Raw genomic sequence first — 10,208 nt, forward strand, 5'->3', positions numbered from 1 at the left:
AATATGGTTTCAGCCATCAACAGTGAGACACAACAGGCTGATGGAAGAAACAGTTTCCTTTTTTAAAAATCTTACTTTTTTTTCTCTATACAAAATCAAGAGGCTTATTTTCCAGTGCATTGGGGTCAACCTTCAATTAGTCCCTCAAGGTGAGTGACTAGAAGGTGACCCAAAATGTCTATTACAAGCAGTTTTAATACTTTTTAGGGGCACAAGTTACATCAGCAAGTTTATAGTTCAAACCTATTGGCTAAGCATATTGACCTTTAAATCTATTGGTTAGCAAGCATGGGCAGATCATGACACACATTTGAACTCTACTTGGGACTTTCCAGAGGTTCAGGTGACTATCAGTCAATACATTCTACAGTTTCTCTGAGAATATTTTACTCAAGAATATTCCTGTGGTTGGAGAATTGATCTTGGCCTGGCCTTAACTCTAGGCATAAGGGGAAAGCTATAAGGAGGGTGTGAGACTGGAAAAAGTCCTTAGGGTCCCTCATTCCCACCTTTTTCTTGTACAAGTTCTAATCCTGGAGCTACACTCAGGGGTCTTAGATAACTAACTCATATTCTTCAGGTCCTGTCCTTAGGGTCTCATATTGTTGGCACAGGACCATCAGTTGTACTGCTCCTATTCTCTCTTTTGTGAAGGCTATAAACTTGTTCAATATGCAGTGTCCAAAGATCAACAATAGCTGGAGAACAATTAGAGGTCCTAACAAAGTAGATATGAGGGTGGTTAACCAAGGGGAGGCATTAAACTAAGACATGAACCAACCTTGACTCTGTCTTCTTTTTCTCTTCCTTGTTGGAGACCAGGTTGAGAATACCCAGGCATTTTACAACCCAGGCATTTTATGGCCTTTAGCTGAGAGCCATATAGTTCTTTGTTAAGAGCCAGTCACCCCCTCTCCCCATCAAGGCTGTTTCGTGGGAATCAGCAAGATTCTGGCCCTAAACATACATCAAGGACTGAGGGAGTCTTCCAGCATTCCAGAGCTGCCTGGAACTGTCATCTTGGGCTGATAGGAGGACCAGAGCTTCAAGATAAGCTGCCCAGTGTTCCTGAGCAGTGACATCAAGGACCTGAGATGAATCACTGAAATTTTCAGACTTGAAATTAACCGCCCCCATTTGTCCTTCACTATGTTGCTTTTGATCATTCCCTGACCCCTCTCTGCATACTATAAAACTTGAGTCTTTTTCCTCATTAAATGAGAATATGACACAAGCAGATGAATTGTCTCACTCTCTCTTTCTTATTCCCGTTTCAATGTAGGTTTGGGATCCCCCTTGAGGACCATGGAATAACTTGTCCCGCAACGAGATACTTCTTCATGGCTAGCCCTTCTCTCACTTTGGACATTGAGTCTTTAACAAGCCTAGAATGTCTACATAAAAGCATCATTCTTCATTGAGGGCAACACACAATCCTCCCTGTTGGAGGAACAATAACCCTCTTCTATTCTGTAGGACCACTTCCGACAGAGAGGTCAAAGACTCCTGTATGTTGCAGCATCGTTTGGGTCTATGCACAAGAGTGGTATAGCTGGGTCTTCAAATAGAGCTATCTCTAGTTTTCTGAGGAACTGCCAGATTGGCTCCTAAAGTGGTTTTACCAGCTTGCAGTCCCACCAGCAATGGAGGAGTGTTCTTTCTTTACAACCTGTCATCATCTACTGTTAACTGTGTTTTTTATCTTAGCCATTCTGATTAGTGAGAGGTGAAATCTTAGGATCATTTTGATTTGCATTTTCCTGATGACTAAGGATGTTGAACATTTCTTTAAGTGCTTTTCAGCCATTCAAGATTCCTCACTTGAGAATACTCTGTTTAGCTCTGTATCCAATTTTTAGTAGGGTTATTTAGTTCTCTGGAGTCTAACTTCTTGAGTTCTTTGTTTATTTTGGATATTAGACCTCTACCAGATATAGAGTTGGTAAAGATCTTTTCCAACCTGTGGGTTGCTGTTTCATTCTATTGACAGTGTTCTTTGTCTTACAGAACATTTTCAATTTTATGAGATCTCATTTGTGAATTGTTGATATTAGACCATGAGCCATTGGTGTTCTGTTCAGGTAATTTTCTCTAAGTACCAATGTGCTCACAGTTCTTTTTTACTTTCTCTTCTATTAGATTCAGCACATCTGGATTTTTTGTTGTTGTTGGTTTTTTTTTTTTTTTTTTGGAGGTCCTTGATCCACTTGGACTTGAGCTTTGTATGAGGAGATAAGAATGAATCAATTTGCATTTTTCTACGTGTCAACCACTAGTTGAACCAGCACCATTTGTTGAAATGTTTTTTTTTTTTTTTTTCCACCGTGGATGGTTTTGGCTTCTTCGTCAAAGATCAAGTGACCATAGGTATGTGGCTTAATTTCTGGGTCTTCAAATCTATTTTTTTGATCTACTTGCCTGTCACTGTACCAATACCATTTTTTTTTTTTTTTTTTTTTTTTATTCCAGATGAATTTGAGATTGCCTTTTATATCTCTGTGAAGAACTGAGTTGGAATATTGATGGGGATTACTTTGAAACTGTAGATTGCTTTTGGTAAGATGGCCATTGAAACAAGTATTTTCTATAGCTCAGTCACATACTTCAGGATATGACATTGTAATAATCAATCAAGATACTAATTTCCTATCAGAAGTATAGGCACTTATGTATAATTTTACCTCTTTGGAGACTAAAGCAGGAAACCTGTAAATTTGAGGTCAGCTTCAGCTGTAGAAGAGGGAGGGAGGGAGGGAGGGAGGGAGGGAGAGGGAGGGAGGGAGAGAGAGAGAGAGAGAGAGAGAGAGAGAGAGAGAGAGAGAGAGAGAGAGAGAGAGAGAGAGAGAGAGAGAGAGAGAGAGAGAGCATGAGAGTGTTCTTGGGGAAAAAAATATCAATTTTTTACAACTTGACTATTCTCAACTCTCGGCACCACTCTAAGAAGTTTCCAGTATACCTCTAATCTTCCCTTTTTAATAGAAGATAAAGTAGGAAAGAGCCTCAAACTCATTGTCATGGGGAGAAATTTCCATAATTGAACTCCAATGGCTCAGGCTCTAAGATCAAGAATTGATAAATGGAACCTCATGAAACAAACAAGCTTCTACATGGCAAAGGACAGAGTCAATAAGACAAATCAGCTACCTACAGATTGGGAAAAAATATTCACTACCTCTACATCTGAAAGAGGGATAATATACAAAATATATAAAGAACTCAAGAAGCTAAACTCCAAAACACAAAACAACCAAATCAAAAAATGTGATATAAAACTAAACAGAATTCACAACAGAGAAATCTCTAATGACCAAGAAGCACTTAAAAAAATGTTCAAAGTGTTTAGTCATCAGGGAAATGCAAATCAAAATGTCCCTGAGATTCCACCTCACACCAATCGGAATGTTTGGGATCAAAGTCTCAGATGACAACATATTTTGGCCAGAATGTGGAGAAAGAGGAATAATCCTCCATTGCTGGTGGGATTGCAAATTGGTAAAATCATTCTGGAAATTAATCTGGAGGTTCCTCAGAAAATTGCAAATAGATCTACCTGAATTCACAGCTATACACTCTTGGGCATCCACCATGCCACTGGAGCATGTGCTCCACTATTTTCATAGTGGCCATATTTGTGATAGCCAGAAGCTGGATACAACCCAGATGTCCCATGACAGAAGAATGGATACAGAAAATGTGGTTCATTTACACAATGGAATTCAGCTATTAAGAATGAGGATGCCATGAATTTTGGAGGCAAATGGATAGACTATGAATATGTTGTGTGGTAGACATAAATTCACAGAAGGCCAGGTAGCCATGCTAATTTTGAGTGAGAGACAATCAAAAAAGTCAAGCCTATGCACATACTACTTGCTTTCCATGTTACAAAGAATCCCCCTTGTATTATATTAATGTAATTTTTAGAATTATTTCTTCCTTTCTCAGCACTGTGGGTTTATATCAGATAGAGATTGTATACTTTGAAAACAAATGAATCATGTCTTGGTTTTATTTTTTTCTGTCCACTCTTTATCATGAGACCTAATGGGAATATCAGCACTCTAGTGATGCTTCATGCTATGCACCTGTAGATTTGAAAAGCCAAGCTTCTATAGGCTGCTCCCAGTGGAGCTGTGCTATCCTCTGGAGTGTGGTACATAAAGATGAAACTTCCAATGTGATTTTCTTGCTACAAAACATCCTAACTCAGAATTATCAATTTGCGGCTTCACATCTGAGTATGAATTCCTGAAGCAAGTCCTCTGAGAAATCAGGAGAAACAGTTTCTGTTGGATCGACATGAGCTCCTGGAGGCCAGCAAGTTTCCTCCCACAGGGCATAGAGTTGGCCATCAATTAGTCAACCTGACTCCACTTTTTCTTTCAGACTTTTCAAGCAGATAGATCAGTATGCCTCACTTTATTATATCATTGTCCCTTGTTTAATGGAAGAGATGCCTTTGGTCTTATCAATTAAACCTTTAAAATCGGTTTTGAAGGTATAAGATTAATTCCGTGGGTAGTTCTTATTGTACCTATATTTAAGTATGAAACTTTGTTGTTCTTTTTCTATTCTTTGTTTCTCTGAAAATGGTAGGAAATATTTTGTCTTTCAAGAGGTAATTTTCATAACTGGGGCAGTAACAAAGAAAGTCCTTCTGACCCTTGCAGGAGCAGGATACAAAGTATGGATTTCATTTTAAGTAAAGGGAAGGTAGACATTCAGGATTAGAAAGCAGACACCAGCCAAGCAACAACTTCTTCTTCTTCTTCTTCTTCTTCTTCTTCTTCTTCTTCTTCTTCTTCTTCTTCTTCTTCTTCTTCTTCTTCTTCTTTTTGATTTTTTGAGACAGGGTTTCTCCGTGTAGCTCTGGCTGTCCTGGAACTCACTCTGTAGACCAGGCTGACCTTGAACTCAGAAATCTACCTGCCTCTGCTTCCCAAGTGCTGGGATTAAAGGCGTGGGCCACCACCGCCTGGGAACTTCTTTTCTATGTAACTTAAAATACAGTTTTGGACAGGAATGCTAAAGACCTACTGCCATTGTTAATGACAAGGTAAGTGTCAGATAATGTATACAGATACTATATATACATGCAATATATCCATCTACAGTTTATTTTCATAACAGTTTTGAGAAGTGGTATAATTATCCCCATTTCATTGGTAAGAAAATAGAGTATAGAAGAGTTAGGTGATTTGTTTGAAAATAAGTCTCTAGTAAGTTGTAGTCTGATGGAAGCCTATGATCGTGGAGCTCTGAAGTATATGAGCTATTAAGTACTCTGTTATACTAACAGAATAGCATAGAGTGTGCTTAGCAAATGCCATTCCTTATTGTTTGTATTTAAACTCATTAGGCTAGGAGCTTCTACTAGGCAGTGATTAATGTGTATCTAGTTAGAGTGTATGTTCTAAAGTAGCATTTACTTGGGTATTTAAACTATATATAAGAAAAATATACACTTAAAAACAATTGCTTGGTCCTTTCAGTCTGGGCCAGTGCCCTGAGCAGACGTTGAGCACAAACTCTACAGCCAGTCCCACAACACCCAGAGGAAAATCCACTCCCAGGCTCTCAAACACACCCAGGGCCACAGGATCACAGATTCTCAGGATCCCAGGAGCTTGGTTGCATGAGGATCTCAGTTTCCCAGAGGCAGCATGACTTCCAGGAGGTCTGACACACCCAGGATATCAGGATCACAGGATCCCAGAGTCACAAGATCACAGAGAGAGCTGAGCTCATAGGAGTTCTGACATAACCAGGATCACAGGAAGGACAGGCTCCAGTCAGATATAGCAAGGGCAGGTATCTCTAGTGCTATACACTAGAGATAGTGGGAGGCAAGTGTAAGAACATAAGCAACAGAGACCGAGGTTACTTGGCATTATCAGAACCCAGCTCTCCCACCATAGTACATACTAGATACGTCATCACACTGGAAAAGCAAGATTCAGATCTAAAATCACTTCTGATGGTGATGATAGAGGACATTAAGAAAGACATAAATAACTCCCTTACAGAAATACAGGAGAACACTGGTAAACAGCTAGAAGCCCTTAAAGAGGAAACACAAAAATCCTGTAAAGAATTAGAGGTAAACACAATCAAACAGGCAAAGGAAATTAAGAAAACCATTCAAGATATAAAAATAGAAATAGAAACAATAAATAAATCACAAAGGGAGACAACTGGAGACAGAAAACCTAGGAAAGAGATCAAGAGTCATAGATGCAAGCGTCACCAACAGAATACAAGAGTCAGAGAAGAGAATTTCAAGTGCAGAAGATACTATAGAAAACATTGACATAACAGTCAAAGAAAATGCAAAAAGCAAAAAGCTCCTAACCCAAAACATCCACAAAATCCAGGAAACAATGAGAAGATGAAACCTAGGGATAATAGGTATACAAGAGAGTGAAGATTCCCGAATTAAAGGGCCAGTAAATATCTTCAACAAAATTATAGGAGAAAATGTCCCTAACCTAAAGAAAGAGATGCCCACGAACATACAAGAAGCCTACAGAACTCCAAGTAGACTTAACTAGAAAAGAAATTCTTCCTGTCACAAAATAATCAAATCACCAAATGCACTAAACAGAGAAGGAATCTTAAAAAGCAGTAAGGGAAAAAGGTCAAGTAACATATAAAGGCAGGCCTATTAGAATTACACCAGACTTCTCAATAGAGACTATGAAAACCAGAAGATCCTGGGCAGATGTCATATAGACCCTAAGAGAACACCAATGCCATTCTAGGCTACTATACCCATCAAAACTCTCAGTAACCATTGAGAGAGAAACCAAGATATTCCATGACAAAACCAAATTTATATAATATATGTCTATAAATCTAGCCCTACAAAGGATAATAGATGGAAATCACCAACACAAGGAGGGAACTACAACCTAGAAAAGCAAGCAAGTAAACTTTTAACAAACCCCAAAGAAGATAGCCACATAAACATAATTCCACCTCTAACAACAAAAATAACAGGAACTAACAATCACTTTTCCTTAATATCTCTTAACCATCAATGGACTCAATCCCCCCCCCCCAAAAAAAAAGACATAGACTAACTGACTGGTTACATAAACAGGACCCAGCATTTTGCTGCAAACAGGAAATGTACCTCAGTGACTAAATCAGACACTACCTCTGAGTAAAATGTTGGAAAACAATTTTTCAAGCAAATGGTCCCAAGACACAAGCTGTAGTAGTCATTCTAATACTGAATAAAATTGACTTTCAACCAAAAGTTATCAAAAAAGAAAAGGAAGGACACTTCATCCTGGTCAAAGGAAAAATCTACCAAGATGAATTCTCAATCCTGAACATCTATGCTCCAAATGTAAAAGTACCTACATTCATAAAAGAAATTTTACTAAAGCTCAAACACACATCACACCCCACATAATAATAGTGGGAGACTTCAACACCCCACTCTCATCAACGGACAGATCATGGAAACAGAAACTAAGTAGAGACCCAATGAAACTAACAGAAATTGTGGACCAAATGGATCTAACATATTTATAGAACATTTCATCCTAAAGCAAAAGAATATAACGTATTCTCAGCACCTCATGGTACCATCTCCAAAACTGACCATATAATTGGTCACAAAATAGACCTCAACAGATACAAGAAGATTCATATAATCCCATGCATCCTATCAGATCACCATGGACTATGCCGGTCTTAAATACCAACAAAAACAATGGAAAGCACACATACACATGGAAACTTAACAACTCTCTATTCAATAATAACTTGGGCAAGGAAGAAATAAAGAAAGAAATTAAAGGCTTTTTAGAATTTAATGAAAATGAAGCCACAACATACCCAAACTTATGGGACACAATGAAAGCAGTGGTAAGAGGAAATCTCATAGCTCTAAGTGCCTCCAAAAAGAAACTGAAGAGAGCTTACACTAGTAGCTTGACAGCATACCTGAAAGTTCTAGAACAAAAAGAAGCAAATACACCCAAGAAGAGTAGACAGTAGGAAATAAGCAAACTCAGGGCTAAAATCAACCAAGTAAAAATAAAAAGAGCTATACAAAGAATCAACAAAACCATGAGCTGTTTTTTTGAGAAAATCAACAAGATAAATAAACCCTTAACCAATGTAACCAGAGGGCACAGAGACAGTATCCAAATTAATAAAATCAGAAATGAAAAGGGAGACATCACAATGAAATATATCTTAAAATAAATATTATGTTTGTTGAATATTAACAGCTGAAAATATTAAAATCATGTTCTACAGACATCATGGAAATTTTATTGATAATTTCTCTCACTGTGCTTGAAATTAGCATTTTCTTAATGTTTAACTTCAAAGACTTTTTGCTATTTTGAAATTTTTAAAATATACTTACTGATAAAATAATTTTCCTCCTAGAAACACTAATAAACTTTTTTAAGTAAACTGATTGTTAGACAATGTACACAGATATACAATGTGTTTTAAATACTCTCTCTCTATGTTAGGTGGTATCATATAAGAGCTTTTGAATATATTTCATAATGACTTATTTTTAATATTTTAGGCTTTTTACTATGCTTAATTCCCAAAGAATATTTTGTATGTTTTGAAACAATTTAGTATTCAACACTAGATATAGGCTCCTCAGTTATAGTATTAAATATTCATTAATGATATATTTTAGGGTATGAAAGGATATAAATATAAAAGTTGAACACATTTTAAGTGTTATTTGATTCTCAAATTTCTCAATATTATTAATATGTTTGATATATAAAATTCTTAAATAATAAAAAAGTTAAGAAAAAACAAAAAATAAAAAAAAACAATTGCTTGATTCTCTGTTAGTATTTATTGCCATACATTTGTTTGAAGTAGCACTTATTGGTAGAGTGCAAATGGTTTGGGAGCTACAGTTATGAAGAGAAAAGATAATTTCATTTTACCACCAGATGGCAGCAATGTAGAATTTTCAAAGTCTGAACTGTAGATTTCTTCAAAGACCAGATATTTTAAATTTCCTAAGTTTAACCTGTCCTTTATGTCAATACAGCTTCCTTGGAAGAAAGCTGAACTTCATGTTGACATCCAGAAAATAAGCTTGACCTCTGAATGATTGGGATTAATTACCTGGATTGATGGTATTTTAATATATTTCTAGATATGTTTATACAACTAAAAGTTATTTTTAAAAGAATCTACCATGTTACTACTCATAGTACGAAATAAATGTTTCAAGTAGAAATCTTTATTTTATCCTGTTAGAAGACAGGTGAATCCCAAGCTGACTGCAATGCACTCACAGTAGTAATATTATACTACACAAGTGATTCTCAACCTGGGAGTTGAGACTCCTTTGGGGTCATATAATAGTAGCAAAATTGCAGTTATGAAGTAATACTTAAATAGCTTTTGGTTGGAGTCACCACACCATTAGGAACCCTGTTAAAGCGCCACAGAATTAGAAAGTTTGAGGACCCCTGTATTAGACTGTGAACTTGTATTCCCAGCCACACACTTAAAAAATTTTAATTTCAATGTTTTAGTTATGTATATTTGTTTGTGTTTGAATGGGGTTTTTTTTTGCACTTGAGTAGAGTGCCCAGAGAGGCCAGAAAGGTATCTCAGATCCTTTGGAGCTGGAGTCATAGTGAGTTATGTACTACATGATATGGCTTCTGTGACTGGAGACTGTCCTCAGCAAATCCATTCCATCCTCTTAACTCCAGAGCTCTCTTTCCAGACTCAATTGCTAAACACATTTAGATTGTTGTAAATTAGTTTGAATTAGTGTTTATTATATACTATGTTTTAACACTATATCCAAATTTGGTAATGATAAAGCTTGTATAATAGTAATGACAATAACAATATATCACCTCAAACAAGCGCTGAATAGTCATCCAAACATTTTTCCTACAGACTGCTTCATTTTACAGCTAAAAGTTTATAAGCTGATTGATATACATATTAAGAAAAATATTAGAATATCACTTCAAGAAGCATTCCTCTACGTTACTTTACTTGATTTTGGAAATATTACTATAGTCAATTATTAAATTCCTGGCTAATGATAGACAGCATCTTTCTAGTACTAAACCTGACAGAACAGTCTGAAATATGGTTTGTAATAATTGTCTCAAAGGGTCATTTGAGATAGGCACTTGTACTTTATATTATGGATGCCATAGGTGGTCAGACCTTCGCGTGCCTAT

Source organism: Mus pahari, chromosome 4 (genome assembly GCF_900095145.1).
Source record: "Mus pahari chromosome 4, PAHARI_EIJ_v1.1, whole genome shotgun sequence".
In the NCBI taxonomy this organism is placed as follows: domain Eukaryota; kingdom Metazoa; phylum Chordata; class Mammalia; order Rodentia; family Muridae; genus Mus; species Mus pahari.